Genomic DNA, 9,461 nt, shown 5'->3' with positions numbered 1-9,461 from the left:
TATTGGAAATCACCGAAATTTTGATTTCATCATCTATTACACATAGTGAAATTGATTTGCTTCAAACGCTTATCGAGGAACATAACTTCTTATATATCGAACTTTTTAAAGAGAATTTAAAACCTAAATTTCATTTTTTATTGCATTATCCTAGAATTATTAGGAAAATAGGGCCGCTTTGTTTGGTACAGTCGATCAGGTTTGAAGCAAAGCATAAAGAGTTTAAAAGATTAGCTAATGTAGTATCTACTAGAAAAAATATTTCTTTAACACTTGCCAAGAGAATGCAACTTAAAGTTTGCTATCGCATGTTGTCACAAGTCGGGATAAAGGACGTAATCGAAACAGGGCCCGCTTATACGACACCACCATACTGTGACATATACTTTGGTCCCTTAAAACATACTAATAATTTTTGCATACATTGGTACAGTTTTAATGGAATTCGATATGATAATCATTCAATTTTAATATACCTATAATGTTGAGCACGATATGCCAACATTTTGCAAAATCGAACACATTGCAGTTTTTGATGAAAAAATATATTTTTTTACCGCTACATGGGCCACAATTTCTTATGATCTCCATTTTAAAAGTTACACAGTTGAGTTTAATGGCAAACATAAAGTTTTTGAATACGCGTTTTTTTTAAATAATTACCCTGGCTCAATTTATGAGACTGTTACTAGTGTAAAGTATGTACATATTTCAAAAATGTTGTAAGTCAAATATTGTTACTAGAATATAGTTAGTTTTTAAGTAGTTTAGCCAAAGTGTTTTGTAAAATTATTTTTAATTTTGAAATAAAATATTTTTTTATAAACATACAAATTTAATTTAAAAAAGTTAATAGGTTGATTGAATCATTATTAAGTTGAAAGAACAAATTAACAAATTCAACTTGACTAATTGTACCGTACAAGGGGGCTTCGATAACAAAGAATTTGATTGTAAGTCGACTGTAATTATGAATTACTTCCAAGGCCTTGTTTATGCTGGGAATGAAAGAATATAGACACATAAATAAACGTGTTTATTATCAAAAATACAAAGTAAATGAATTTCTATTGAACATGGTTGACGTAGGCACGACGGCTACTAGAATATGGTAAAGTTACGAAGGGATAATGTAAACAAAGGAACTTACGTGTTGTTTCGAAGTCCATTAACAACGAAGGCGATGTTGCAATGGCGAAGATTGCTCATTCTACGAAGTTGTCGAATGTGTCGATTTTGTTACAACGAAATCTTCTAATTGATGTGCGGTGCTTTGACGTTCTGCTTGTTAATAACGATGTTGCGAACTGCACGGCGACATCTTGACCCGTTGGGGATCGATCGAGATCTATATGGGAACGACGAAGGCTAATCGGCCATTGGTTAACGGCGACTTCTCAACGTAGTTGAGTCGATGGCTTCTAAGCGAAGAATCGGACGAATTCTGCGCGACGAGTACACATATTGCGCTTCTGCGGCTCATGCGCGCACACGTAACAAATAGGAATATATACAGGCAAGGCAAAACGGTTATGTACAGGGTATTTTCATTAAAGGAAAAACGAAAGGATATTTTATTCTAGTTTGGGGACGCAACACTAATCATTTTGTTTCGTATAAATAATTAAGTGTGTTGATACAGTACGATATTGTGTTATTGTAAGTAAATTAAAAGTTCATTTTTACAAAAGCATAATGTTATTTGAACGTCAAGTACAGGTAATACTAACACATATTTGATTCATTTAACTATAAATTCGTTTATTTTTAACAAACAAGTAGTTTGAAATAACATACAATGTTGTTTAGTCAACGTATACGTATGGTTAATTCTACAAAATATTTTGTTAAACCAAAAATAAATCCAATAAAAACAACATAACTCACTCTTTTAGTTTACACAATATTTTGTTGATTTAACTGTACTATTTACTAGAAAGTGCATGTGAGGAAACGAAATTAAGGGTGAGGAAATAATCTGCCCAACCCAGTAAATAAGATTTCCCCCAGATATTTCCACTTAATTTCGCCCCTCCTAATCGTCTTCCCCCACCAGATCTCCAAGATATATATACCTGTGTCAGTCCAGTGTTTGTAACTTTTGCTTCTACCTTTACCAGTGCCTTTTGCTATTAACCAGCCTTATTTACCTGTCATTGATTACTGCACCTTTAACCGTCGTTCCATTTCCTGTAAAACCGTTGTTAACCTGCACCCCCTGTCGTTCCTTGTGTTGAGTGTGTTGCCGTTAGCCCTAGGGGGTTAATCGTAATTAGCCGTCGAGGTGAGTGAGTGTTTATAGTGTCATTAAAACAACAATCTTTCAACCCTTTATTAAAACGTGCAAGCCGTTACCTCTATTACTCTGACCAGTTCCCAATTCCCCGAGTAATTCCAGTTCCTAGGTGTACTCCCTAGCGAACGGGTTACTACAACAAGTATTCCTCAAGATTACCAGCTACTCTCCGTACGTTCCCACCTGTCCGTGTCTTCAAAACAAAATCGGAGCGTGACTCCTGGTTTTAAACGAAGTACACCTCCGTAGTATCTTCCCGTCGCCCCGTCCTGCCTAAACCTGGGGCACAGTGCTCCCGCCTACGTTAACCATAAGGGGCTGAAAGCCGTCACGTGAAAGGTTAGTTGTTACAGTTCGAACACTCACCCCGCAGGTTCTGTTGGTTACCCCGTTCGGGTGGCGCAGCCCTCAATCCCGCATCAATTAATTTGTTACATTCTAGACAGCACTGCACGTGGAAATTAACCTACAGTCCGACACGAAAACGGCATTGACAGCAAACCAGCTGACACGCTGGGGCCAGATAACTACCGGCAGATGGCAGTACTCCCCAAGTAAATACGAGGACTGCTCCGGAAATCTTTTATATTATTTTATTTTGTATATATATATTTTTATTTCTATTTAGACAATACACTTTTAATTTTCTTTGCTCGCCAATTATTTCCCAACGCTACCCGAGGCTGTGGGCAAAAGCCGGAACGTACCCAGGGTTGCTCACATGCATACACATATACAAGAATTAACAAAACTTTTGTTAAATTAACAAAACATAATACTTGCATATCAACAAAATTTTGCTCTTGTTTGAACAAAATATTTAGTCGTGAAATAGTGACACTTGTATTTGGTTGAATTAAAGAAAATTTATTTAATTTAACGAATTCTTTTTTACCGTGTAGTGACACTACAAAGTAGTGCACGTGCAAATGATGTATCTACAATCATTTAATAAAAAATGTAAATTGTGAAGTAATTTTGTGTACTTTACCTGTCTTTGCTTTTTGAAAATCTACATAATTTAAAGTAAATGTATGCTCAAAGTTTGCAGTGGGGTCTAACAGCGTAATTGTATATAAATCATCGCTCTCTGACTCCGTAGAACACATTTTCAATGGAATTGTTTTTATTTTTAAGTTTATTTGAGGTTATGTATCATCTAAAAACACGTTTAGTTGAAATACATCAGTTCCATTGGTTCATAATAGGTGTAGCTTAAGAACAGAACAGTTGATGAACACTTGAAGAGCAGCTACTAACCATTGGAAAGCGCCTAGTGTCTCAAGTTACCCCTACATGTCTCAAGTTATGTAAATGTATAAATGTGCTATCACCTTACTATATTTTTCCTGTAACAGACCCAGATATGGCGCGCACACAAAAGAAAAAGCTTGGAACAAGAACTTACCACAATTTCCAACAAAGTCAGCTGGATAATGCAGTAAATGCCGTAAAGAAAGGGCTCTCCTTAAGGAAAGCTGCAGAGAAGTTCGGCGTTCCTCGATGTACAATTCACAGAGCAATAAGAGGGGAAAATCCTGGAAAAATTGGAAGGCCTTATGTGCTCACTACGGAAGATCAAGAAGCATTGGTTAAATGTCTTACGATGGCTGGTGATTGGGGATTTCCTCTATCAACATATGATATCAGGCTTATAGTAAAGGGGTATTTAGATCGATGTGGTAAAAGTGAGAAACGTTTTGAAGGAAATTTACCTGGGCTTGACTTTGTTACGTCTTTCTTGCAAAGACACAAACATATGTTATCAAACAAACTATGTCAAAATATTAAAAGGAGTCGGGCAAGTGTGGATGCAAACATAATAAATCAGTATTTTGATGAACTTGAGGTGTCAATAAATGGTATTGATCCTAGTATGATTATCAATTACGACGAAACGAACCCAGAACGCAAAAAAGTTGTTGTTAGAAGAGGTAGCCGTCATCCGGAAAGGGTTGTGGATACTTCTAAAACAAGTACGTCTGTGATGTTTGCCGGTGCTGCTGACTTCTGCCATCGTATGTGACGTACAAGGCAGAAAACCTTTATACTACGTGGACCGAAAATGGCCCAAAAGGATGTGTGTACAATAGAACTAAAAGTGGGTGGTTTACCCTAGAAGCTTTGAAGATTGGTTTCAACGAGTAATTGTACCTTATTACTCCAAAATGGACCAAAATGCAAAAAAAATTATTATTGGAGACAACCTTGCTAGCCATATATCTCCTTGCATTATTCAAGAATGTAAGAAGTACAACATTGCCTTTGTACTTCTTCCGCCAAACAGTACAGGTTATACGCAACCTTTGGACGTTGCATTTTTTCGTCCCCTTAAAGCTAAATGGAGACAAACGTTAGATGAATGGAAGACTAAAAACCGAGGGACCATACCCAAAGACACTTTTCCGCGGTTACTGAAAAAGTGCCTCAATAACATGCCGCTAGAAAATATTTCAAAAAATATTGTGAGTGGATTTAGAGGAGCAGGAATTTACCCGCCTGACAGACAACAGGTACTTAAAAGAATTCAATCGCGAAATGCAGAAGAAGTAAATGGGGCGGCTTGGGTAGCCACATTTGTGGAATACCTAGAAGAAAGTAGAAGGAAAGAGACAGATCCGTTGAAAAGACCTAAGAAAAACAAATTAAATGTTCCACCTGGACGAGGAGTCACAGAAGATGATGTTGATGCTGATTTTCAATGAAAATTCTAAGAAAGAAGCCGCAAAACAATTCTATAGCGAGATTAAAAGTATAGACCACGACAAAAACCTGGCAGAAGTGAAGTTTTTTAGAAAAAGTTCAAAATATGTCAGAAACATATACTACATCTTCCCTGTAGTGGATGGAGATCAAAGTTGATAGTATTATTGCGACTGTCCAGCCAATCAATATTTCCAGAGGGAGATATACATTTCCTTACGCTATCAAGGATTAAATGTACTTAATAAAAGTAAAATAGAGTTATTGTGCAAGCTTTTCTAATTATTTATGCCTTTATCCTTCATGTTATGTTATAAATGGCAGAATTTAACAATAAATTCAACTTATATCGGTTTTTTCTTGATTATTTATGTCTCACTTTACACCACGACATTCTAAATTGAAATATTCTTACTTTTGCATGCGTGTCTCAAGATAGGTACCCCGTTTGCAGGGTAACTTGAGACAGTATTTTTTTTATTTTTTTTTTAATTGAAAAACAAATTTCATTAGCAAAACTCAACTTGGGGCTTAAAGTATACATACAGACTCAAGTTTTAAGCGTATTACGGTTATTCCATATTCTATATTGTTTGTATAACAGTACTTCAATGGTTGAAATTGTCTCAAGTTACCCCAAATTACGGTAGTGAATTTTGGCCAATTTTATGTAACATAGAAAACATATCAGAGCATTTTGTATTTCCAGTAGGTGTGTATCATGGTTCCAAAAAACCAGAGGATCCAAATGAATTTTTAAAGTATTTTGTTAATGAATATATACAGGGTCATTCTTGGCGAGCGTCAGTTAGAAAGATATGGAAAACCTTTGAAAATTAAGCTAAACTGATAAGCCCTTTAAGGGTTTTGGCACATGATGAATTGAACTAAAATATTTTCAAAATGGCACCACTTCCGGAAATACCGGAAGTAGCCATCAACTTTGTTATTTTAAATAGGGACCCCCTATTTTGTCTACATTTTCGGATTCTACGTCGAATTTGGAGTACAACGATACCCCATAGTTGACCCTTTGCTCCAAGGGCTTCGCCGATATTCAAGTTTTTGTGTCAAAAATTGAATTTGCAGGGGTAACTTTAAAAATTTATTATTCGAAAACGGTGAGAGATATTGCAAAACAGTTTTCAATGCTTTATTAAGGAAAGATCGAATTTTCTTATGGTATGCGTAACCGTCTAAAAAAGTGAGACTACGTCACTTTTTCAAAGCTCTCAACTTTTAAACTTTTAAATATCCGTAAGTCCATTTTTTCAAATGACACCCCCATTTTGTTCTTTACCCTTGTTTTCCTTTTTCCTAGACCTTTAATTTGATGCAAAATGTCAAAAGCTGCTTCAAACGGTTTCCGAGATATTCCATGTTTTAGTTACTTCTTGTGGAAAGTTGATAAAAAAATTAAGTCGCTTGATGTTATTCTTTTGTTTTTATTATGATAATGTTTAAACGTCAAATTTTCGCTGCTTGAACTTATACTTCTCGTCAATAATGGCTCGTTTGGGTATACGGACCGTGCGTTTGGGTTACACTAATGAAGATTTTTTGAATTTAATATTAATACACGGTGAATGTAATCGAATAGCTGTCAGGACTTGTCGTCTTGTTTCCGAAAGGTACCCTGACAAGGCGCAACCCACAGAGGCTACAATTCGCAAATTACTACAACAGTTCAGGAATAACGGTATCTTTCAAACAAAAATACAAAAAAGGAAGCCTGTGGTAGACTCTGAAGAACAAGAATTAATAGTACTGGCGTATTTTGCTGCAAATCCAACTGCATCGCTCAATAGGCGCTTTCCAATGGTCAATTAGAGTACTACTGAATCACTACCTAACTGCTTTACCAAGTTAATGTGTGTTCCTTTGGTCAGAAGCGTTACGCTCCAGAACTGCTCATTTTGCATTCCTCTGCCCCCTGACCCACCAATGCAATTCGAGGGACAGTTGTAGTGCTTTAAACACTTGAGGTTAGGATTTTTTTGTTTTGCTTGGAAACTTCTACAATCTACAGGATTGAAAACCGGCTTTGCCGAATCTTGTCCTTTTGGTTACTTAATAATCAATAAATCGTCGCATTGGAATAACAAAGTACTAACTGTGCCAAACTTCATTTTGAGAAATAGCGATGCAAAGTTTTGAATTCCGCTATTTAACTTATTTTTAGATTTTACACTTTTAAATTTTGCCACTTATTAGAAAATATAAAAATAAAATATTTTCAATAAAATTAGTAGAGGTAATATAAAATCTTAATTCTTTTTTCTAGGTATCAAAATACAGATAGAACCTTGTTCTAGAATTTAATTAGTTTGATTGTGTCGAATAAGGTTCTATGTGGCACATACATCTTTGTTACGCAGTGTACTTTTGCAAAGCAACGCTGTTAAATTAAACAAAGTTTTATGTGTCACATACACCTGTGTTATTATATATTCACTGTTTAATAAAACTCATTTATCTACTCTACGTAACTGCATTGATGTTTAAATATTTATATGAAAAAACGCGAAATTATTTCTGTTAACATATTTTTATTGCACAAAAGAGAATATGAACTTAAGATTATTACAAAATAAAGACAATACATTTTCATAAAATACTGGAAAATAATGACAAATTTTCTAAAAAAAAAACAAACAAAAAAGCTTGAAAAACCCAAAATATTTATTTCAGTGTATTTAATAGTGCTGAAAAATACTTTTTGTCTATGTCCGGCATACAGCTGTCTATCATCTTTTTAATGGCCTTTATTTTCTCCTCCGGTAATGAATTTTTGGGTATTAACGTTTTTGGTTTTAAATCTAAAACGCTTGTGGTTTCTTTATTGCGGCGTGAAGGAATGCCCAAAGCCCGATCATTTTTTAAAGTTTGCATCACAAAATCATCGCCATGTTTTAATTTGTAGCCAACTTCAAATAAATTTTGTGTAAACTGAAGAGCGGCTACTTTCGAAAACGGAATTTTATTAAAAGATAACCTTTTTGCATTTTTTTCAAAATCTTTAAAATCTTCGTCTCGCATTTGTAATATCTTGTAAGGTTTTCTATTGTTTACAGACTTCAGATTTCTCATGAAAGAAAGAGGGGAATAAAATTCAGTTTTCGCCATAAATCTCTCAATATTACTATAAATGTTGTCTACTTCTTGGATAGCACCGTGTCCTGGTATGGAATATTTCATTGTGATACCTCCTAGTTCTGGATGCTCCCTAATGGCATTCATCACGGCCAATGAAATAAAAGAATTTCTATTTTGGGGAACACAAGAGTCGCTCCAGGTAATCAATTCGGAGACATTATTGTCAGTTAAGACTTGGTCCAAAATTCTCCTGAACGCACTGGCAATAATGTTCCCACCGCGACCTTGCCTCGACTCTGACCAAATGGCGCAATAAGCTTGCCCAGTGGTCGAAAAATGTCCTGTTAAATTGTAGATATTCAATTTTTGGGAGTAAAAAAAATCGCCAACTTCCGAACGGGGACATGTGATAACATTTTCCAAGTCGAAACTGAGTGTAGGAATTTTACTATCTCTATCAGTGTTTCTTTCAAGTCTCATCCGGGCTTTCAATTCATTGTGGGTATTATATTCGTCTTCCTCTTCCTGTGATAAAGTTTTGTCTTCTTTCTTTATCTTATAGGACTCGCATTTTAGGCACCTATCCTTCTTGGGTACATGGAACCCGTAATTGAAATTATGTGTAAAAATGTGCCTATAATAAGATAACTTAACCGGAATTGTGTTTTTTTCTTCACAATCTTTAACATATAGATTGTACATTTTGGCGACGCTCAAATTAGGCTCTAAATATTTCCTTTTTGTAGTTCGCCTGCAATAGTGAGATTCTATCACAGGAAATCTTTTAATATGTTCCATAACATCTTCTTTATTTTGTTTAAAATTCTGTGAAGTCTTTTTTTGCTTTCCTCTTTGATCTTTCTTTACTTCATTGACATTAAGGTGGGATGTGTAGATAGGTTTTTGTGAGATGCTAAGAGTTCCTAAAAAAAATTGTTTGCACACCCTAATGATCTCTTCTTTAACCTTTAAATTATAAACAAACGTGTACTTTCTCCTAGATAATTCAGTAGTTCTTCGTCCTTTCAGTACTTTTTGGGTGGTGGCTTTTATAAACACATACTTCTCATTTTGCGTTAAAGACCAGTAAGTTTGAAAAAGTTGTTCCCTTTCTTCTAATGAAATCTTTTTTGCACAGTTAAATTTGCAATTTTCTAAACAATTTTTTTTGTTTGTTAGCTTTCGTCGCGTAACGGTTTTGCCCCTAACATTGACGTATTCTTCTCCTGCCTGACACTTTCTCTTACGAACATTAACTTTCCATTCATTTACGTTTCGTTTTCGCTTTCTAGTTTTTTGCGATGCTGTAGGTGTAGCATCTCCATTTTCATCAGGACCTAATTTTTGCACGTCAGCAAAGCTTTCT

The 9,461-nt window shown here is 35.2% G+C and overlaps 1 long non-coding RNA gene across 2 annotated transcripts; it reads right to left on the bottom strand.

Moving 5' to 3' along the window:
- Positions 1-1,970: 1,970 nt before the first annotated feature.
- On the bottom strand, positions 1,971-2,899 carry LOC116181959. Of its 2 annotated transcripts, XR_004147388.1 has the most exons (4): positions 2,663-2,899; positions 2,480-2,614; positions 2,356-2,429; positions 1,971-2,254 (listed from the first exon to the last, which is right to left on the bottom strand). It is a non-coding gene; the product is annotated as an uncharacterized LOC116181959 (long non-coding RNA). The 2 variants fall into 2 exon arrangements; XR_004147386.1 differs by lacking the exon at positions 1,971-2,254 and having other exon boundaries at positions 2,319-2,429; positions 2,663-2,891.
- Positions 2,900-9,461: the final 6,562 nt, after the last annotated feature.

Source organism: Photinus pyralis, unplaced genomic scaffold (assembly GCF_008802855.1).
Source record: "Photinus pyralis isolate 1611_PpyrPB1 unplaced genomic scaffold, Ppyr1.3 Ppyr1.4_LG1, whole genome shotgun sequence".
Lineage (NCBI taxonomy): Eukaryota > Metazoa > Arthropoda > Insecta > Coleoptera > Lampyridae > Photinus > Photinus pyralis.
Note: the sequence above shows the minus strand (reverse complement) of the source record. Positions and strands in the feature narration are given on the sequence as shown.